This window comes from Rattus norvegicus, chromosome 2, assembly GCF_036323735.1.
Source record: "Rattus norvegicus strain BN/NHsdMcwi chromosome 2, GRCr8, whole genome shotgun sequence".
Lineage (NCBI taxonomy): Eukaryota > Metazoa > Chordata > Mammalia > Rodentia > Muridae > Rattus > Rattus norvegicus.
In genome coordinates, this window is record NC_086020.1 from 68,404,176 (window position 1) to 68,428,713 (window position 24,538).

Consider the following 24,538-nt stretch of genomic DNA (forward strand, 5'->3'; position numbering starts at 1 on the left):
GACAGGAGCCGGATGTAGATCGCTCCTGAGAGACACAGCCAGAATACAGCAAATACAGAGGCGAATGCCAGCGACAAACCACTGAACTGAGAATAGGACTCCCGTTGAAGGAATCAGAGAAAGAACTGGAAGAGCTTGAAGGAGCTCGAGACCCCATATGTACAACAATGCCAAGCAACCAGAGCTTCCAGGGACTAAGCCACTACCTAAAGACTATACATGGACTGACCCTGGACTCTGACCTCATAGGTAGCAATGAATATCCTAGTAAGAGCACCAGTGGAAGGGGAAGCCCTGGGTCCTGCTAAGACTGAACCCCCAGTGAACTAGACTGGTGGGGGGAGGGCGGGAATGGGGGGAGGGTTGGGAGGGGAACACCCATAAGGAAGGGGAGGGGGGAGGGTGATGTTTGCCCGGAAACCGGGAAAGGGAATAACACTCGAAATGTATATAAGAAATACTCAAGTTAATAAAAAAAAAAAAAGTTGAGAGTAGATTATTCTCTTTTCGAGCTTGTGTGAAAAACAATAAACTGGCAGAGCAGACTGTGTGTTATGTGTGTGTGTGTGTGTGTGTGTGTGTGTACATGTGTGTTTTAGTTAAGGTTTCTATTGTGATGATGAAACACCATGGCCAAAATCAAGTTATGGAGGAAAGTGTTCATTTGTTTGTTTTGCTTACACTTCCACATCAATGTTCATTGCCAACCGAAATCTGAACAGGAACACAAGCAGATTAGGAACCTGGAAGAAGGGGCTGATGCAGAGGCAATGGATGTTGCTGATTACTGCCTTGCTTTCTATGGTTTGCTCAGTATACTTTCTTATTGAACTCAGCACCACCAGCTCAGGCATGGCACCACTCACAAAAGGGTGGGCCCTGTCCCATTGATCACTAATTGAGAAAATGCCTTACAGTAGGATCTCATGGTGGCACTTCCTTAATTGAGGTTTCTTTTTCTCTGGTAACTCTAGCTTGTCTCAAGTTCACACACAAAACCAGCCAATGTGTTGTATATTTTGTTTGATTTGCAAATTTATAAATTATATGAAAAAGAAATTAAAAGAAAAAACAGGAGAATTGTTATAAATATTTGAAAGCAACAAAAAATAAAAATTAATGAAGGAATAAAAATATCATATCAAATGAGGAAAACCTAAAGAATCATGATTTTCTTGTACTAGTAACAATAAAGACAATATATGTAAAAATGATGTTATTAAGAAAATACGAATAAAAATCCATATTAAAGAGCATGACACAGATCACAAACTCAGATCAAATTAATAATCAATGAGTTATTAAAGAAATCTCTAGAAATCACAAATATTGTAATATCATTTTTTAATATTTTTTGTTTTAAGAGGATTCAGATAAAAATCAGCAAAGGCAAAATCAAAATGCCACAGTGCCACATGACACAATACTCTCAGGATTCACTTATTATTTTCCTGTGTAAACATGTGGGTATCCTTTTATTTTCCCAGCAATGATGTAACATAAACCCAATATTATCATGAGATTTAGTCAAAGACCTCCTATGTAAGATCCAAATAGTATTGAGATCTAGACAAAAGCAATGTGATTTCTCTATAATCTGAAAATAAGTAGAACCTTAAGTGTCAGAGGGTGGCTAGAATGCACGTCATAGTTGTGCTGTCAATGGGCTGATGGATTCCTCACATCAAATGCAGTGTGGTGGTGCAATAGTTCTTTATGACACCGGAAAGTGTACATAAGTGAAAATTTATAAGTCATTTCTTAGAACTTTTTAAATAATATTACAATCTGGTAGTTACCTGACTGTAGTAAACTTGACTTGGATAGCCAAGCAAGAAATAAATATGTATAAACATAAGAGTAAAAACGAGAAGGCTGACATGATTATTAATGATGACGGAATTTGATAGTCAGAAACAATCACATGACCTCAGGAACTAGTCCATCCAGATCTCTCTCATCCAGATCTCTCTCTCTCTCTCTCTCTCTCTCTCTCTCTCTCTCTCTCTCTCTGGTTTTTGCTTTCTTTTATTGGATACTTTATTTACATTCCAAATGTCATCCCCTTTCCCGGTTGAACCCCCATATCCCATCCCCCTACCTCCTGCCTCCATGAGGGTGCTCCTTCACCCACCCTGCTACCCACTCCTTCCAGCCTCCCTGTCCTGGCATTCCCCTACACTAGGGCATCTAGCCTTTACAGGAGCAAGCGCCTCTACTCTCCTTGCTGCCTGACAAGGCCCATCCTCTGCTAGATATGTGGCTGGAAACATTGATCACTGCTTTAATTGGTAATATGGGGTGTCTGGTTGGTTGATATTGCTATTCTTCCTATGGTGTTGCAAACCCCCTTAGTTACCTCAATCCTTTCTCTAACCGAACCAGATCTTCTAACTCTTGTTAAAATGATCTAAGACAAATTACCTGATCCAAATATAGAGTGAAGACATAGTTTTTGAATTTGTTGTATTGGTACTGTAAAGTTCTTGGCACATATTATGACCACAGGCACACAGCAGTCCTATTTCAAAACATTGTCTGACACATTATAATAAAAGTTGCAGATTGTTTCTCAGAAACCTGTAGAAGCATATATATATATATATATATATATATATATGTAAATATACAAATGTGTATACATATATACTTTTATGCAATAAATATGTAAACACTAAAATACTTGATTTATGTTCTATTTTTATAGAGAAAATAATATAACATCACTATGGACAAAAGCAAAAGCTTAAAAATATTAAAAACAAATACGTATTTTTGGAGTATATGTTAATAAAATTGAGAATAACATTAGTAAAATACGCATAATATAAAGTCATAAAATGGCTGAATAATAATATGTGAATAATTTTATAATAGCTAAAAATAATGCTTTTACCAATAAAAGTCATATAAATATTTCTGTATAGGTTAGAGATGAGATAAAATGGATAACTTTTTAGAAAATCCATTTTGTATATACTACTTATACAAGTAGTACTTAAAATACTTATAGTGAAGTGAAAAGATTTGCAGACATGATTTTCTGTAAGGCCTGTGACTATAACCATTCCTTGAGATTTAAATGTTTAAGTAATTGCACATCATTAAGACACACACACATACAGACACACACACACACACACACACACACACACGCACGCACGCACGCACACACACACACATGCACACACAGAGAGAGAGACAGAGAGAGAGACAGAGAAAGAGACAGAGAGACAAAGAGACAAAGAGACAAAGAGAAAGAGAGATAACAAAATATCTTCCCCCCAAAAAGGTTTACCTTAAAATAATTAACTTTCTATAGAATTTAATAACTTCAATTTTTTCAAAAATCAGCATTCTTATTGTCCTAGGAGACAAAGCAGAGTTTTGAGGTATGCTACTTAGTTTGCTCAAACGATACAAAGCAGGCTCTAAAGGGAACCATATAACAATTATTGATTGTACTAATAATCTTTTTTTTTAATTTTTTTTTTAATTTTTTTTTATTAACTTGAGTATTTCTTATATACATTTCGAGTGTTATTCCCTTTCCCGGTTTCCGGGCAAACATCCCCCTCCCCCCTCCCCCCTCCCCCCTCCCCTTCCTTATGGGTGTTCCCCTCCCAACCCTCCCCCCATTGCCGCCCTCCCCCCATAGACTATGTACTAATAATCTTAATTAGATACACAGAATAATTACAAAGGAGAGACGCATTTTTAAAATTTTTTAACTCAAGGTTAGTAAAATCATTTCTTTTAAGAGTGAGAAGAATGCTGTAATGAGGAAACGCTCATCTGAACCCCAAAGCCATTTCTACTCAAAACTGAAACAATTAAGCACCTGAAACTCATCTACCAAAGTTAAGACCAAAACAACAATAGGAGCCAGCTACTCTGTTTACCATTTACCATCCCTCTGGAAATGTGAGCAGCCTTAAAGTGAAGAGATAATTTGAAACTTTACAGTTTGGGAAAAGCACATGAAATTGTTTCTATTCACCATGGCCACAATTGTGTAATGAAATTATGAAATCAATCATCTTCAAAACTAAAGTAGAAACATCAAAAAGACATAAATACACACACACACACACACACACACACACACACTCCAAATAAAAAAGCCTAAGATATGATAATGTATTATGCTGTAAAATTTATTCTTGCAACACTGATCACATTCAGTATATGTTCCTTTAGTATTGTTGCTAGAATTTTGTCTATATTTATGCAGTATCTCATTTGTGTACACGTGGAAAAATATGTACCACAGAGAAATGGTAGAATGTATCACCAAAAACATGAATTAATTAGGCAAAGGAATAAGTTAAAGAATATGAACAAAACTTAACTCAATACTGAAAGTATATGAAACCATTAAGTTCTTCAATAGTGTCATAAAGAAGTTAATGATCATCTCTCATATCTCAGTTTGATCACCTAACTAGAATGTCAAACTATATTTCTCTTAGTAATGCAATACAATTCTAGGATCCTTTTATGAGTAAAAGATATTCACTCCTAAAATAGTTCCTGAGTTCTTGCTCTTGTTCCCCTCTCTCTTATGTGATACACCTGCTTTATAAGTGGCAAAAAGGAACAAAGCTTGCATTTTAAGAACAGCGGGAATAGAGGTGCATTTGTTGTTGCACAAAGATTTATGTCAAACAAACAAAAGAGATGCTAACCTCCTCTGGTGGACAGGACCGCCTACATCTACATGCTGCTATGGCTGGCCTCACGCTTTGAAAACTCTCACAGCCAGAATATTCACCACAGAATGGCAATCTGACAACTGGGTGTGTTTAATGTCATTTATTGTTACAAAAAAAGCTAAAAATTGCTCCTAACAGTTCTGCTAAATAGTATCTCTTCCAGATAATATTTCCATTATCTTTTTTGGGGTGTTCAATGAAGAGAATTTCTCTGCCCTAAGATAGAAATGTTATTTGTGTCCTATTTGTGTTCAGAAATTGGTACAAAATAGAATTATTTTAAATAATGAGAGAAAATGAATGGTTCATACCTTTAACAATCTTAAAGGCAGAACTTATTCCAAGTTTGAGTGTTTTCACCAAGTCTGGAGGACACCTAATCATGAAATCAACATTGTCTTAGAAAGAAAGAGCTGTTTTCTTTCTATATATTAATATACCTTGTCATCACATAAGAAAAAAAACCTATTCTTAATGTTAATATAATTCATTGTTAATCTAAGGCAACAAGAGAGAGAAAGATCATATTTTTAGATCCATCAGACATATAATAGGAAGTATGAGTCCTGCTTCCTCAGCATATGGCAATGAGAACGAAAATGAATTATTGACCTTCGAGTCCTTGTATTATTCTTTTTCTGAATAAGGATAATACAAGAGATCTGAGTGTAAGACATAAAGGATTATGGAATGTTCATTCATTTATCTGACCAAATTTAAAAGATTATTTCTGAAAAACAAGTTTTATACTATTTAATTCTGTTTCTTTTTTTGTTTCTTTTTGTTTTGAGAGCCCTTATTAAAACAAATTGCGGTGCCATAAATAGCTCTCAATAAACATAATTGTAGTACTAAAATGGATAGATTTTAATAACCATTAAAGACTCACTAGAAAGTATAGATAAATTAAAAATGGCATATATTATTAAGGAACATGATACCTGCAGATCTTATATATAAAATTTTTAGCTACTTCTTCAGCACCATGTCTGTCCGTGTGCCGTCATGCTTCCCACTGTGATAATAATAGACTAAACCTCTGAACCTAAAAGCAAAGCCCAACTGAATGCCTTGTTTTATAAGAAAAAAAGAGAAAAATGAATTTATAGATCTGACTTACCTCTTCTGAAATGTAAAGGATTTAGTGACTCCGTATGGAACTTCTGGACATTTATGGAATGATTAGGAAAATATTGATTATTCTTGGTTGGTATCTATTAGCATTGCTGTACAAAATTTTTAAAAAAGTCAGTTGTGCAGCAGAACTTACTAACTCTACATACACATAAGCATCTAAGTGTGCCTTGGAAAATGATCTTCTTTCTTCAACCATAGAGCTAAAGTTGAAAAACACAAAGATAAGCCTTTTTATCTCCCAACAATTCAGATTTAAGTGCCAGCCTTGTAGGGTGTCAGTGGTTAAAGTAATAACACTTATTGAAAACAGTAAGATCCTATGACTTTGCATGAAAGTGTGTGGGAAGACCTTAAGGCAGACAAAGGAACTGAATCCTCAGATTCCAACAGGCTCACTAAACCTGAGAAAATCAGCCTCAGCCTAGAAAGGAAGTGCCTGTATCCCCACCGCCAACCCATGCAGCCCATGAGGTAATCTTGCCTCCTCTGTAGAGAAATGAATGACTGTCCCTAAAGGAGATGTCAGAGATGGCGCGATGGTGTCTCTGGAAAACCATTTTTGTTGTCTCTAAACCTATATTTAGACTAATGGCTAATTGAGCTATAAAATACTAATCCTCCAGGACCTCTTTTTTGGGTTTTGTCTTTGTATTTTGCCTTGAGCTCTAGCCTTGAATTCCTTCAATGAGGGACAGTAATGCACAACCATAGCTAAAATAAACCTTTTTCTCCTCAAGTTATGTTTATCATGGTGTCTTGTCACACTAATTGAAACCTAATGAGCAGAACATATGCTATTTAATGAATGTTAGTTAATAAAATAGATTTCAGTTTCACCATAGAAAATATTAATTAGGTACAATTATTTTCTAGTTTATTATAACTAATAACTATATCAAAACCTGAATAAGTACAAAAATTTATTTGTAGTTTATTAATTTCATGAAGTGAAAGATGGCGAAAAACACATTGAGATCTTAAAAGTCTTTAAGTCTTAAATAACTTGTTTAGGATATTAGGTTAAACCCCTTCCTTATGGGTGTTCCCCTCCCAACCCTCCCCCCATTGCTGCCCTCCCCCCAACAGTCTAGTTCACTGGCGGTTCAGTCTTAGCAGGACCCAGTGCTTCCCCTTCCACTGGTGTTCTTACTAGGATATTAATTGCTATCTATGAGGTCAGAGCCCAGGGTCAGTCCATGTATAGTCTTTAGGTAGTGGCTTAGTCCCTGGAAGCTCTGGTTGCTTGGCATTGTTGTACATATGGGGTCTCGAGCCCCTTCAAGCTCTTCCAGTTCTTTCTCTGATTCCTTCAACGGGGTCCTATTCTCAGTTCAGTGGTTTGCTGCTGGCATTCGCCTCTGTATTTGCTGTATTCTGGCTGTGTCTCTCAGGAGGAATCTACATCCGGCTCCTGTCGGTCTGCACTTCTTTGCTTCATCCATCTTGTCTAATTGAATGACTGTATATGTATGGGCCACATGTGGGGCAGGTTCTGAAAGGGTGTTCCTTGTTCCTTCACTCTCTGTTTTAATCTTTGCCTCTCTCTTCCCTGCCAAGGGTATTCTTGTTCCCCTTTTAAAGAAGGAGTGAAGCATTCACATTTTGATCATCCGTCTTGAGTTTCATTTGTTCTAGGCATCTAGGGTAATTCAAGCATTTGGGCTAATAGCCACTTATCAATGAGTGCATAACCATGTATGTCTTTCTGTGATTGGGTTAGCTCACTCAGGATGATATTTTCCAGTTCCAACCATTTGCCCACGAATTTCATAAAGTCGTTGTTTTTGATAGCTGAGTAATATTCCATTGTGTAGATGGACCATATTTTCTGTATCCATTCCTCTGTTGAGGGCATCTGGGTTCTTTCAAGCTTCTGGCTATTATAAATAAGGCTGCGATGAACATAGTGGAGCACGTGTCTTTTTTATAGGTTGAGGCATCTTTTGGGTATATGCCCAAGAGAGGTATACCTGGATCCTCAGACAGTTCAATGTCCAATGTTCTGAGGAACCTCCAGACTGATTTCCAGAATGGTTGTACCAGTCTGCAATACCACCAACAATGGAGGAGTGTAATTCTTTCTCCGCATTCTCGCCAGCATCTGCTGTCACCTGAGTTTTTGATCTTAGCCATTCTCACTGGTGTGAGGTGAAATCTCAGGGTTGTTTTTATTTGCATTTCCCTTATGACTAAAGATGTTGAACATTTCTTTAGGTGTTTCTTAGCCATTCGGCATACCTCAACTGTGAATTCTTTGTTTACCTCTGAACCCCATTTTTTAATAGGGTTATTTGTCTCCCTGCGGTCTAACTTCTTGGGTTCTTTGTATATTTTGGATATAAGGCCTCTATCTGTTGTAGGATTGGTAATAATCTTTTCCCAATCTGTTGGTTGACGTTTTGTCCTAACGACAGTGTCCTTTGCCTTACAGAAGCTTTGCAGTTTTATGAGATCCCATTTGTCGATTCTTGATCTTAGAGCATAAGCCATTGGTGTTTTGTTCAGGAAATTTTTTCCAGTGCCCATGTGTTCCAGATGCTTCCCTAGTTTTTCTTCTATTAGTTTGAATGTGTCTGGTTTGATGTGGAGGTCCTTGATCCACTTGGACATAAGCTTTGTACAGGGTGATAAGCATGGATCTATCTGCATTCTTCTACATGTTGCCCTCCAGTTGAACCAGCACCATTTGCTGAAAATGCTATCTTTTTTCCATTGGATGGTTTTGGCTCCTTTGTCAAAAATCAAGTGACCATAGGTGTGTGGGTTCATTTCTGGGTCTTCAATTCTATTCCATTGTTCTATCTGTCTGTCTCTGTACCAATACCATGCAGTTTTTATCACTATTGCTCTGTAATACTGCTTGAGTTCAGGGATAGTGATTCCCCCTGAAGTCCTTTTATTGTTGAGGATAGTTTTAGCTATCCTGGGTTGTTTTTTATTCCAGATGAATTTGCAAATTGTTCTGTCTAACTCTTTGAATAATTGGATTGGTATTTTGATGGGGATTGCATTGAATCTGTAGATCGCTTTTGGCAAAATGGCCATTTTTACTATATTAATCCTGCCAATCCATGAGCATGGGAGATCTTTCCATCTTCTGAGGTCTTCTTCAATTTCTTTCTTCAGTTTCTTGAAGTTCTTATTGTACAGATCTTTTCCATGCTTGGTTAAAGTCACACCGAGGTACTTTATATTATTTGGGTCTATTATGCATGGTGTCGTTTCCCTAATTTCTTTCTCGGCTTTTTTCTCTTTTGTGTAGAGGAAGGCTACTGATTGATTTGAGTTAATGTTATACCCAGCCACTTTGCTGAGGTTGTTTATCAGCTTTAGTAATTCTCTGGTGGAACTTTTTGGATCACTTAAATAAACTATCATATCATCTGCAAATAGTGATATTTTGACTTCTTCTTTTCCGATCTGTATCCCCTTGACCTCCTTTTGTTGTCTGATTGCTCTGGCTAGAACTTGAAGAACTATATTGAATAAGTAGGGAGAGAGTGGGCAACCTTGTCTAGTCCCTGATTTTAGTGGGATTGCTTCAAGTTTCTCTTCATTTAGTTTAATGTTAGCAACTGGTTTGCTGTATATAGCTTTTACTATGTTTAGGTATGGGCCTTGAATTCCTATTCTTTCCAGGACTTTTATCATGAAGGGGTGTTGAATTTTGTCAAATGCTTTTCAGCATCTAATGAAATGATCATGTGGTTTTGTTCTTTCAGTTTGTTTATATAATGGATCATGTTGATGTTTTTCCGTATATTAAACCATCCCTGCATGCCTGGGATGAAGCCTACTTGATCATGGTGGATTATTGTTTTGATGTGCTCTTGAATTCGGTTTGCCAGAATTTTATTGAGTATTTTTGCATCGATATTCATAAGGGAAATTGGTCTGAAGTTCTCTTACTTTGTTGGGTCTTTGTGTGGTTTAGGTATAAGAATAATTGTGGCTTCATAGAAGGAATTCGGGAGTGATCCATCTGTTTCAATTTTGTGGAATAGTTTGGATAATATTGGTATGTGGTCTTCTAGGAAGATTTGATAAAATTCTGCACTAAACCCGTCTTGACCTGGGCTCTTTTTGGTTGGGAGACCTTTAATGACTGCTTCTATTTCCTTAGGAGTTATGGGGTTGTTTAACTGGTTTATCTGTTCCTGATTTAACTTTGGTACCTGGTATCTGTCTAGGAAATTGTCCATTTCCTGAATATTTTCAAGATTTGTTGAATATAGGCTTTTATAGTAAGATCTGATGATTTTTTGAACTTCCTCTGAATCTGTAGTTATGTCTCCCTTTTCATTTCTGATTTTGTTAGTTTGGACACACTCTCTGTGTCCTTTCGTTAGTCTGGCTAAGGGTTTATCTATCTTGTTGATTTTCTCAAAGAACCAACTTTTGGTTCTGTTGATTCTTTCTATGGTCCTTTTTGTTTCTACTTGGTTGATTTCAGCTCTGAGTTTGATTATTTCCTGCTTTCTGCTCCTCCTGGGTGTATTTGCTTCTTTTTGTTCTAGAGCTTTTAGGTGTGCTGTCAAGCTGCTGACATATGCTCTTTCCTGTTTCTTTCTGCAGGCACTCAGCGCTATGAGTTTTCCTCTTAGCACAGCTTTCATTGTGTCCCATAAGTTTGGGTATGTTGTACCTTCATTTCCATTAAATTCTAAAAAGTTTTTAATTTCTTTCTTTATTCCTTCCTTGACCAGGTTATCATTGAGTAGAGCATTGTTCAATTTCCATATATATGTGGGCATTCTTCCCTTATTGTTATTGAAGACCAGTTTTAGGCCGGGGTGGTCTGATAGCACGCATGGGATTATTTCTATCTTTCTGTATCTGTTGAGGCCCGTTTTTTGACCAATTGTATGGTCAATTTTAGAGAAAGTACCATGAGGAGCTGAGAAGAAGGTATATCCTTTTGCTTTAGGATAGAAGTTCTATATATATCCGTTAAGTCCATTTGGCTCATGACTTCTCTTAGTCTGTCTACATCTCTGTTTTATTTCTGTTTCCATGATCTGTCCATTGATTGGGGTGTTGAAATCTCCAACTATTATTGTGTGAGGTGCAATGTGTGTTTTGAGCTTTAGTAAGGTTTCTTTTACATATGTAGGTGCCCTTGTATTTGGGGCATAAATATTTAGGATTGAGAGTTCATCATGGTGGATTTTTCCTTTGATGAATATGAAGTGTTCTTCCTCATCTTTTTTGATGACTTTTAGTTGAAAATTGATTTTATCTGATATTAGAATTGCTACTCCAGCTTGCTTCTTCTGACCATTTGCTTAGAAAGTTGTTTTCCAGCCTTTCACTCTGAGGTAGTGTCTGCCTTTGTCTCTGAGCTGTGTTTCCTGTAGGCAGCAGAATGCAGGGTCCTCGTTGCATATCCAGTTTGTTAATCTATGTCTTTTTATTGGGGAGTTGAGGCCATTGATATAAAGAGATATTAAGGAATAGTGATTATTGCTTCCTGTTATATTCATATTTGGATGTGAGGTTATGTTTGTGTGCTTTTCTTCTCTTTGTTTTGTTGCCAAGACGTTTAGTTTCTTGCTTCTTCTAGGGTATAGCTTGCCTCCTTATGTTGGGCTTTACCATTTATTATCCTTTGTAGTGCTGGATTTGTAGAAAGATATTGTGTAAATTTGGTTTTGTCATGGAATATCTTGGTTTCTCCATCTATGTTAATTGAGAGTTTTGCAGGATACAGTAACCTGGGCTGGCATTTGTGTTCTCTTAGGGTCTATATAACATCAGTCCAGGATCTTCTGGCCTTCATAGTTTCTGGCGAAAAGTCTGGTGTGATTCTCATAGGTCTGCCTTTATATGTTACTTGACCTTTTTCCCTTACTGCTTTTAACATTCTTTCTTTATTTTGTGCGTTTGGTGTTTTGACTATTATGTGATGGGAGGTGTTTTTTTTCTGGTCCAATCTATTTGGAGTTCTGTAGGCTTCTTGTATGCCTATGGGTATATCTTTTTTTAGGTTAGGGAAGTTTTCTTCTATGATTTTGTTGAAGATATTTACTGGTCCTTTGAGCTGGGTGTCTTCACTCTCTTCTATACCTATTATCCTTAGGTTTGATCTTCTTATTGAGTCCTGGATTTCCTGTATGTTTTGGGCCAGTAGATTTTTCTGCTTTACATAATCTTTGACAGTTGAGTCAATGATTTCTATGGAATCTTCTGCTCCTGAGATTCTCTCTTCCATCTCTTGTATTCTGTTGGTGAAGCTTGTATCTGCATCTCCTTGTCTCTTCTTTTGGTTTTTCTATATCCAGGGTTGTTTCCATGTGTTCTTTCTTGATTGCTTCTATTTCCATTTTTAATTCCTTTAACTGTTTGATTGTGTTTTCCTGGAATTCTTTCAGGGATTTTTGCGATTCCTCTCTGTAGGCTTCTACTTGTTTATTAATGTTTTTCTGTGTTTCTCTAAGGGAGTTCTTCACGTCTTTCTTGAAGTCCTCTAGCATCATGATCAAATATGATTTTGAAACTAGATCTTGCTTTTCTGGTGTGTTTGGATATTCCATGTTTGGTTTGGTGGGAGAATTGTGCTCCGATGATGCCATGTAGTCTTGGTTTCTGTTGCTTGGGTTCCTGTGCTTGCCTCTCGCGATCAGATTATCTCTAGTGTTACTTTGTTCTGCTATTTCTGACAGTGGCTAGACTGTCCTATAAGCCTCTGTGTCAGGAGTTCTGTAGACCTGTTTTCCTGTTTTCTTTCAGCCAGTTATGGGGACAGAGTGTTCTGCTTTCGGGCGTGTAGTTTTTCCTCTCTACATGTCCTCAGCTGTTCCTGTGGGCCTGTGTCTTGAGTTCACAAGGCAGGTCACTTGCAGCAGAAAAGTTGGTCTTACCTGTGGTCCCGAGGCTCATGTTCGCTCGCGGTATGCTGCCCAAGAGCTTTCTGTGGTGGAAGCAACCAGGAAGATCTGCGCTGCCCTTTCCGGGAGCTTCAGTGCACCAGGGTTCCAGATGGCGTTTGGTGTTTCCCTCTGGCGTCCGAGATGTGTGCAGAGTGCAGTCTCTTCTGGTTTCCCCTCATGCAATTTTTTATACCTGTGACATTATTCTCCAAAGTGAGAGATATAATAGTTTCAGTTTAAAAAATATTGAACCCAGTTCCTTTTAGAATATTCCCCTGTCATGGCAGTTCTTTGTTTTGTTTTGTTTTTTTTGTTTTTTTTTTTTTTGTTTTGTTTTGTTTTGTTTTGTTTTTGGCACTCAGACATTACATCTCCCTTGACTTTTCCTTGCCTTGTTTTCTTGTTGTCTGCTGTTATAATTATCAGTTTTGTTTTTAAATTCTTGTGCACTTTGATGATGTATTTGATATTTCTTTTGCTCAGTAATATTGATTTCATTATCTTAAAAAGATTTAGTATTTAGCTTAAAAGGGATAGATAGTTGTTTGAGCATTCCTTCTTTCAGATAGCTTTTTGTCATTTAACTAAAATTTTCTTACTGCCTTTGTTAAATTGGTATAATTTACTGTGACAGTTGTGTTAGCCTGAGACAACTATCATTATTGCTGGGAAGAGACATCAAAAGAAGATTTTGGTGTTTTAATAACACCAAACTATATAATTACTTTTTCTGTATGATTGAAAGAATCTAGTAGCTTATATCTCTAATATATACAATTCAATGTTTTCTTATTGCTCATATTTCCTGACTGAGATGTAATTGCTCAAATGATGGCTTTATGTGAAGCAGCAGAAGTAGATGTCTTCTGCCAGCTATATGTTATCGATTTACAATTGTTTTCAGAATCCCATTTAATTATCACTAACTTAAACTCTGTCTTTTTTTTCTGGAGTTAGCACACTACTCTTCTCTAATCAAAGCATCCTGTGTTCACATAATTGCTTTTCTGGTTTCCTACAAGTTCCTGGAAAGCAGCAGATTCTTCATTCTGTTCACTGCAGTTCAAGGCAGTATCTGGGTCATTGTTGATTGTTAATAAATCTTAGAGTGACGATTTGCTATAAAATATATGTTTGGATCCTTGCTATGCCGTGAAGCTCTGCAGTCATTATAGGTGGAAGTAGACTGAAGGGTTTTTAAATTATACTATATTGAGTTGAAAAGCTTTTAGGAGCAGCTAAAATATTTCTTCCCTAAAATTTCATCTCATTTGTAAAATCTAAAAGTTCTCAAATTTACTGAGATAAGAGGCAAAATAATACAATTTTATTTCATATGGGATATAATATATTAACCAAAGGGCTGTCAGGGCTTTGAGAAAATGAACCGTTATTTACTTCAAATAGATTCACTTACTCCAAGATAGTCAACCCTATTTTCAGGGAAATCATACTCTAATTATTATATGTATACTGCATATCAGGGAGTAATTAAATAGAAATAAAGAGTCATTTATTTTAAGAATTTTATGGATATTCGTGGATACAATTCACTTTCATCAACGCAGAAAACTTTAAGTTGGGGATAATAGCTTTTAAGCACAATTTTTTTCTTGAGTTATATAACCATAAAAACAAAGGACATAGAACTGCAGTTGTAGCTCAGTGGTTAAGAATATTTGTTGCTTTTGCTATAGATCCACGTTCCACTGGCAAAATTACTGTGACTGCCACAGAATCCGTAGTTATAGTTCCAAGGTATCTGGTACCCTCTTCGTAGCTCTGGAGGTACTAGGCACAAAGATGCTTCATATATTCACACACACACACACACACACACACACACACACACAAACACATACACACACATACACACACACACACGCACACACACACACATATATATGCATATATATATATATCCAAGCAAAATATTTATACACAAAAATAAAAACAAATAAATTTTTAAACCATGACATGAATTATTAATTCACTAAAATATTTGACACCTGATAAAGAAAGATGGTTGCTAGTTAATGAAGTTATTGAATATTTTGAAAATATTTGCAAGTAGCTAAATAATTCAGCTTTGTTTTTAGGCTAAAATAGTGATAATATCATTTTTAAAAGTTCATTAACTGAGTATTGACTATAATAAGTATTACTGTCCACTTTGTATTGACTATATGATTGAAGAAATTTGAAATAGTGGCTAAGCAACCATATAAGGCAGACACAACTCCTACCAACACTGGAATGATTAAATGAAAAATATAATATTTACATTTTACTGTTACAATTATGAGAAAATATGTTTTAGTAAAATAAACAAATAAAATTTTAAAATGAAGTGTGTGATAGAAAAATACTATTTAGTCAACATTTGTTATGTTAATGAAATATTTCATAAGCCTTAATTATTTTAAATATTTGGTAACCATGATGTTTTTAGCAAATAAACTTTATTAATGGGATGTACACATTAAAATAATCTATTTTTGATTTTCCACTTTTTTCTCTCCTAGAAAAATTTTAAATTGAAAGAAAACTAATTTGAGAGAAAATTAGTTGTTTAAAATTATTTGACCAATAAGCTTCTGCCCAACCTATCTAATTTTACCCTTCATTTGATATTGATAAGATTATTGACAGAGTACAATTCAGAAGAATATCCAATGAGTTAAAGATGCATTATACTTACTTATAAATTTAATATTTTGTTATATAATCTAGAACAGAATCATAATATGTTTGGATACATGGTAAAAAATGTTTAGTGCCATAAGACATTATTCTAGTGGGAAGTGATCTTCTTTTTGGTGCTCTAATTTATCCTCCATTATAATTTTAAATATCACCAAGCAATCAAAAAACGTGTAGTGTTAATAACTACAGTCTTATGGTTTGGAAGTAAAAATTTAAAACACTACATTTTATTTATCTTTCATCTGTTTAATAAAATCTTTAAATCACATATCAGAAAATATAAGTGAGAATTTGCAAAAGTCAACATCTACCTACAAACAGATCTTCTCTTCTTATTAAAGGTTTCCATCAATCATTGCCTTTTAATACAGAGGTCATTCTATTCATTATTTTGTCTAACCTTAATTTACTTGAATTATGCATGCCTTAGTCACACAGAATATTTGAGGTTTGGCAGATTAAAGAACTCCCATTCCCAGTACAAAAGAACTATATGTAGAGACAGATCTATATTCCTTTGTTCATGGACATAACTCTCATGTTCTAAAAGAGGACCTGATTCATTGTATAGCCAAGAATAATGCTCAACTTATAACTTTTCTGTCTATAAATACTAAATATCATATTTACTGGAACATATCTCAAAGACCAGTTATGTATCATAATATGGTTGAAATCCAGTAATTTAAGCATGTGAGAAATTAATTGTAAAAGCGTACTCATATTGCCAGCTGTGGGATATGTTTTTCATATTTTTTTTGACAAAAATAGTATTATGTGATAATTGCAAAAATGCTGCAGTGGGCTCCCTCTTGTGGCCATATTGACTGGGGAAACACTCCTGAGACTCTGGATCATTTGATGGCTTTCACTCATCAACAGGGAAAGGCTTTGATTACAAATTATGGTTAATTTTGTACTATATTAACTGTTAACACAGCAGCAACAGTAATGCTTGCCTCGCTTCAGTTTCAGAGAAGGATGCTGTGTCTGAGTTGAAGAGCAACCTACGGACTCCACCTCGTGAAGCTGAGATACCCAAAACTTGGAGGCACATTCACCAAACATTACTTGCTGCTTCTGGTCACTGAGGAGCTGGTGAACAGGCAGTGCCCTCTTTAGTCTATCTTCTCTTTCAAGCACTGAAAGCCTCTTTCCATGTGACCAAAGTCATTTCCAGGAAATTTGTGGTGCTTTGTCTTATTTATTTTTCCTTTCTTTCGATCTCCAACCAGCTTGACATCTACTTGGTTGTCTAGTGATTTCCAAAATAAGCAACACCCACCCCATCCCCCGCCACACACACACACAGAGGAGAGAGAGAGGGAGAGAAAGCAATTGCAATCAAATAAAAAATGTTCCATGTGATGCAGAGAGGAAGCCAGAGATGCAGGCAATATAGGAGAAGTGATTGAAGTGATTGCTGAATTGAATCACAAAACATGAGTCGTGTAAACAAGCGGCACGATACTAGCATATATTCCTTCACAATATAGCTGTATAAAAATACTCAAAGCACAGAAAACACAATAAAGTAGAGGCAGAATTTGAATCTAACAGTTAATCTTTCTTGAATCTAACATTAATTTTTCAAATACCTTAGTTTTCAACAAAACTAAAAAAAGTGTAAGAAATAGCACTATATGATTTATTTTAAATTAATACAAATAAACAACGGAGACTGTCCTAGAAAGTAATATAAGGAAAAATATGCTAGATAAAGTACCACTGGCTTTAAAAGAGCAGTTTCACAGATACCGCAAAATACCAATTTCAATAATATGAAGACATGACATAGGAGTAAAATGTCAGTAAGTACAGAGAGAAATTTCCCTAAAATTTAAACATCAAATATGTTTCAGAACTGAATAGGGTGACTGAAATACAAATTGTATTATGTTAACTAGAGACATATTAAAGAAATATCAGTAAGCCAGAACACAGAACTTGGGAAGCATTGAATCTGAAAAATATTTAAAACAATGGACTTATATTTAATAGACTGCACATCTGTTTATATGAGCTGTTCTGAAGAAAGACAAACATATATTTTGGAGGAAGTTATCTAGGGAGAAAAAGATGATAGAGAGATATATACAGAGAAAAAAAAGGAAGGAAGGAAGCATAAATAATACTATGTATGATTGCATAGCCATAGGAAAAATGAAGCAAATTATTTTATAATATAAATATTATAACTAATATATAAAATTATAAACATATAACTATATATGTAACTATAACTATATAACTATATGTAAAACTATATATAACTATATATCTATATTAATATATAACTATATATATATATATTCTTTGCAATACCCTTGGATGCTTGGGTGTTTCCATGTGACCCTTTTGTCCAACAGTCAATTGAACATAACCCATTCCAAGTACTGAAAGTTGCATGATAAAAGATGATAAAAGATGTCCAATTTGGATTCTGTCTCCATCGTTATTTGAAGACTTCATTAGGATCACCCTCCCATATTATAGAAAGTTTCCACTGCATTAGGTTTCCATACTACTCCATTATTGCTGCTAAATGGATTTTAGTTCTGTTGGTTCCCCATTCCCTCTCTAAATCATATCTCTCCTTTACATTTCCATCCAAACTTCCCATTGCCTATCCCCTGCTCAAGTCCAGCCATTAAATCTATGTTGTTTCCACTGTCCAGGGAGTTCCATGTGTTCCTCCTGGTCCCTTCATTTATGCCTAACCTCTGTGCATATATGGAATCACTGGGCTAGGCCCTTTAATTGTTGTGCTATCTCTTTTACACTTATAAGTATTCTTTCGTTTTGTTTTGTTTAGGATTATTTTAAGTAGCTCATGAATATGCAGATTTTTACTTTCATTTTTAAATAAATATAATAATTATTATTATTTTTCATTTAAAAAATATTTTGTGACTTTTCATCTTTTCTTTTGTGATAAATTGAATGAGACGGCTCCTTATATCTCTGTGCTAGAATATGTGGTATTCAGTTTGTAAAATTTTCTGAGGTGGAATAGGAGGTATAGCATTATGGAAGAAGGTGTATCACTGATGGTAGGCTTTGAGGTTTAACGCACCCATCTTCATGCTAGGGAGAATGAAGGATCTGTATACATCCTCTCATCTACTGATCCAGTGTTTGCCTGCCTGCCTGCTGCCGTGCTTCCCTCCATGTTGGTCATATCATCACTCTCTCTGAAACTATTTCAATCCTCTAATAAACTCTGCCTTTTGTAGGTTGCCTTAATCATGATATCTTATTGCAGTGAGAGAAAAGACAGCTTTCCTCACTCCAATTTTTCCCCCTTAAGTATGCTTTTGAATTTTACACTACTTAATCATTAAGCAATTACATATAACCACAACATCACAACACATTTTTACTTTATTCTTCCCCAAACACAAAAGAAAAAATGAGACCAGTATAAATTAAAGACTAAATGTGTAACATACTTGCTATCAAGGAGAGCAAGTCAATAGTAACTGAGACAAGGATATAGTGACACTGAATTAAAAATAATATTGCTTTGATTCATGAAAATAAATGTTTACATATTTATATCAGCCTCACATACATATGAATAATTCTTATTTTTCTTCTACAGAGTTTTTGATCATTAGAGAATTCTTTATTGCATTTTGTATCTTGTTCAGTAATAAAGACTATACATGCTAGTCCAATATTACTAATTTTTCTCTACACCATAGCAAAAGAGAAATCAAGATGAATGATCTTTTATTTCAAGACATATTTAGGTGCTTTAAAAACTAACCTATGGACTATAATTGTGAAAAATTGTTGAAAAAGAAGAAACACCTGAATTTTAATTTTGGCCATGTATATGATTGGAAATATAGGCAGAATGTTTTAGGAATAATAGAAAAATACATGTTGGTAAATAAAGAATAGTCTGAGATAAAAATGAACCTTCCCTTTCAAATATCCAATTTAATACTTTATACAAATTACACATTTCACAAGAGCCACAAATAATGTAAATACTTTGGTGTGACACTAACCAAATGCTTAAAAGATCCATATAACAAGAATGCCAAGACTCTGAAGAAAGAAATCAAAGAAGATCACAGAAGATAGAAAGATTACCCATGGATTGGTAGGATTAATATAGTGCTAATGGCCATCTTGCTGGAATCAATCTGCAGATTCTATGCAATTCCCATAAAAATTCCAACTCAGTTCTTCATAGAATCAGAGTGAGCAATTTGCAAATTCATTGGGAATAACAAAAACCCAGAAGAGCAAAAACTATTCTCAACAACAAAAGAACTTTTGGGGAATCACCATCCCTCAAGCTGTATTACAGAGCAATCATGAAAAAACTGCATGGTATTGGTACAGAGACAGGCAGGTAGATCAGGAATAGAATTGAAGAGCCAGATATGATCCCACACACCCGTGGTCACTTGATCTTTGGCAAAGGAACTAAAACTATCCAATGGAAAACAGACAGTATTTTCAACAAATGGTGCTGGTTCAACTTGAGGTCATCATGTAGAAGAATGTAAATTTTTATCTTCTTGTACAAAGATCAAGTCCAAGTAGATCAAAGACCTCCACATAATACCAGATACACTGAAACTAATAGAAGAGAATGTAAGGGAAGAGCCTTGGACACATTGGCACAGGGAAAAAATTTCTGAACAAAACACCAATGGTTTATGCTCTTAGATCAAGAATTGACAAATGGGACCTCATAAAATTGCAAAGCATCTGGAAAGCAAAGAATACTGTCAATAGGACAAAATGGCAACCAATAGATTTGGAAAAATTCTTTACCAATCCTGCATCTGATAGAGGGCTAATATTTAATATATACAAAGAGCTCAAGAAGTTACACTCCAGAGAATCAAATAATCCTATTAAAAATAGGGTACAGAGCTAAACAAAGTATTCTCAAGTGAGGAATACTGAATGGCTCAGAAGGACCTAAAGAAATGGTCAATATCCTTAGTCATCAGGGAAATACAAATCCAAAGAACCCTGAGATACCACATCATATCAGTCAGAATGTCTAAGATCAAAACTCAGATCACAGTAGATGCTGGCAAGGATGTGGAGAAATAGGAACACTCCTCCATTGTTGGTGAGATTGCAAGCTGGTATACCATTCTGAAAATGAGTGTGGCAGTTGCTCAGAAAATTGGACGTAGTAGTACTTGAGGACCCACCTATATCACTTCTGGGCATACACCCGAAAGGTACTCCAAATATAACAAGAATACATGCTACAGTATGTTTATAGCAGCCTTATTTATAATAGCCAGAAACTGGGAAGTACTCAGATGTTCCTTAAAAGAGGAATGGATTCAGAAATTGTGGTACATTTACACAATAGAGTACTGCTCATCTATCAAAAACTATGACTTCATGGAACCCTTAGGCAATGGATGGAAGTAGAACATATCCTCCTGAGTGAGATAACGTAGTCACTAAAAAACACACTTGGTATGCACTCACTGATAAGTGGATATTAGCCCAAAAGTTTGGAAAACCTATGAAAAAATTCACAGATCATATGAATCCCAAGTAGAAGTAAAACCAAAATGTGAATGCTTCATTCCTACTTAGAAGGGAGAAGAGAATATACATGGGAAGAAATATAGGGACACAAAGTGGGGCAGGGACTGAAGAAAGGGTCATCCAGAGACAGCCACACCTGGGTATCCATCCCATATGTAGCAATAAACCCAGTCACTATTTGTGATGCCAAGGAGTGCTTTCTCACAGGATCTAGATAAGGGTATTCCCTGAGAGGTTCTGCCAGAGCCCTACTAATACAGATGAGAATGATTACAGCAAATCATTGGGCCAGGGGACCTCAATGGAGGAGGCAGAGAAAAGGCTGAAGGAGTTGAAGGGGTTTGCAACCCTACAAGAAGAACAACCATATCAACCAACCATAGCCCCCAGAGTTCCCAGGGACTAAACCACCAACCAGTGAGGGACCCGTGGCTACAGCCACATATGTAGCAGAGGATGGCACCCTTCAGCATTAATAACAGGTCAATCCTTTGGTCCTGTGAAATCTGGTTTCCCAATGTAGGGGAAGTCAGTGCCCTGAGTTTGGAGTGGGTGAGTGGCAGTGGGAGCATGTTCATAGAAGCAGTGTGGGGAAGGGTTATGAAAAAGGGGGTAAAGGGAATAACATATAAAATGTAAATACATAAAATATGCAAGAAAAATAAAATTTTTAAAAAATGCCTCTTCAAATATGTGAAAAATATTTATATAACCAGTTAATTTTTATTTTGTCTATTTAAAACAAGAAAAATCTACATAATTTTGAGCAAAAACATCAGGTGAATGTAAGTAGCACAATAGCCTTTTAAATATGTTTCAATGTTTTTGGACACAATTCTATATTCTTGCATGCAGCTTATTATTCTCAATATGTTCAAATGCAAATTTTAGTCCCCAGCAAAAATCCATCCTTACCATGTGACTTGGTTAGCTATTAAACAGATGGAATTGCTGTTTTATTTTTTGTGATATGTTTACTAAAATCCCCATGAGTAAATATTTTGAAACTACATACGTATGCTTTTTTTTTTTTTTGGTTCTTTTTTTTGGAGCTGGGTACCGAACCCAGGGCCTTGCGCTTCCTAGGTAAGCGCTCTACCACTGAGCTAAATCCCCAGCCCCCATACCTATGCTTTTTACATAGTCTTTTATACATTTTTTGTGGAGTAATTTTTCCAGAGAAACATAATTTTCAAGTAGAAAATGTTTTATTTTGATGCCATATACTGCTCCTGTTGTGTAAGAGAATGTCAGAAGACTGATTGTAATTGTATTGAAACTGCAGACGTGTACAAAAAATGCCTAATTATTGATATATATATATATATACACATATATAACAAAATTTTAATGTATTTTTATCAGTTGGATTCTTAGGGAAACTTACTGAAAATAAATGGAATTGCATGTGTTGTATTCACATTATGAGGAGTGAAAGCACTGTCCTGTCTGGAGCAGAAATGTAGTATGAATGTCCCTGTTGAGGGATTAGCATTACATGATTCTGCTAGTGAGCTCTTGACTGATCCTAAATGGTAAGGACAGAGAATACAACAACCTGATTTTTCTATGAAAGTCTCAGAAAGTTGCTATAACTTACCCTGAACTTTCTCTATGATTTACATGATAAAAGCAACTGTACCAAGGCATATGTTGCTACCAATTTTTTTTTAGATTTCTTAATAATTATTTAGTGTTCTTCACTATGTGATGTGACATCTTCATGATGAATAACGTTTAGCTATCTAGTACTTACCCATTAAAGTTTGTAGGTAATATCTGAAGACTGAGATTTCCCCATTCCCTGTGTCCATCTACCAGGTACATTGATTAATGATTTTCTTTATTGATATTTATTTTTTTGTCAATGTTGTAAGACATCACAGCCCCCTTACAAGATTGGAACATGGGGGTTAGACGAAGCTAAATCAACATTACTAGGCCATGGTCACTGAAAACTGCTTATAGAACAATTTGTTTGCATTTCTTTTGAATTTTAGAATTGTCGTGTGTGTGTGTGTGTGTGTGTGTGTGTGTGTGTGTGTGTGTTGTGTGGCCCATTTTGAAATTCAGTTTACATTGTAGTGATTTTTTTAAGAATGTGTTGTGTCTTATCCTAAGATATTCTGTATTGTGTAAAAACTGTTACTGTTCATTTTGTTTTCTGAACTATGCCTCTGAAGCTCTAGTTTACAGACTGTTGTTAGCTCTTAAAGCCCTTGGTCCTGTGAAGGTTTCTTTCCCCAATGTAGTGTAATGCCAGGGTGTTGAGGTTGGAGTGGGCGGGTGGGAATGGGAGCATTCTCACTGAAGCAGGGCAAGGGGGACGGGGTATAGGAGAGGGAGGGAAAGGGATAACATTTGAAATGTAAGTGCATAAAATATCCAAGAAAAATAAAATTATTAAAAACTAAGAAAAGATAAACTATGAACATGGACATGAGATATATTTTTTAATGTTTCCTACATACAAAATACAGACTGTTGTATCACTAATTCCTAGAATTAGAAAGGGTGCACCATATAAACCTATTTGAGAGAATTGGGACCAGGGCATATGAAACGCATGTCAGTCAAAATAGTACAAAGGACATATTGAACACAACAGATCAAGGAATATATACAACATCATTGTTTGGTCTCACAAAGACAAACAAACAAACAAATAAACAAACAAACAACACCAACAAGAAAACGCTTAGCCTGGCAGTGACATTGCATGTCTAGACCTGTCATTATACCACCCAGTTGGTATCAAATACCAATAAGAATCAAATCCTAAGGAATACTAGCAAATAGACCTCTTAATTCCTCAAAATATTCATTTTTATTGATTTTTAAATTCATTCAGTATAATGCAGTTTCATTTTAGTCAGTGACAGAATATCAATGTTGCTTAAAGAGAAGTTCTACCCGTTGGTATTCTGTCTAAGCTCCACCCACCCACCCCCCCCCCCCCACACACACAGCTACCTTGCAACAGCCAGGTCTGCTTTACCACACAGTTGCCTGGCAACAGGCAGCTGTGCCTGCCTATAAAGGGGGATGTTTGCCCCCTCCTTTCTCTCTTCCTCTTCTCTTCCTCTTACTCTCTTATTCTCTTCTCTGCTCTCATGCCCTCTTTGTCTCTGTCCCTTCTCTCCTCATCCTGTCCACCTTCCCTTCACATTCTCATGGCCAGCCTTTCCTCTCTTCTTCTATTCTTCTTCTCACATTAAACCTCTCCACATAGAACCATGTTGGCTTGGTGTGCTTTGTTCAGTAGCAGGCTGAGATTTCTACCCCAACATTGGTGACCTGTATACAGTGATTGATCTCACCATGACTACACGGCCTGGAGCCCCGCCAACAGCCCGCCGGTACACTGGCCACAGTGGTAGCCAACCTAGGGGCCATGGATAGGCCCTTCCCACTGTCTGTGTCTGCCACTCCCAGGCTGTAGCCCCCGCTGGGACCTAGGGCTGCTGTCATGTAGAGCCATAGAGCCGCAGTGGGGAGGAATGGAGTGCACACCCACTGCAGTGCCTGTAAGCCTGCAAACCCACAGGCCAGCAGAGGTAGTATTCGTTC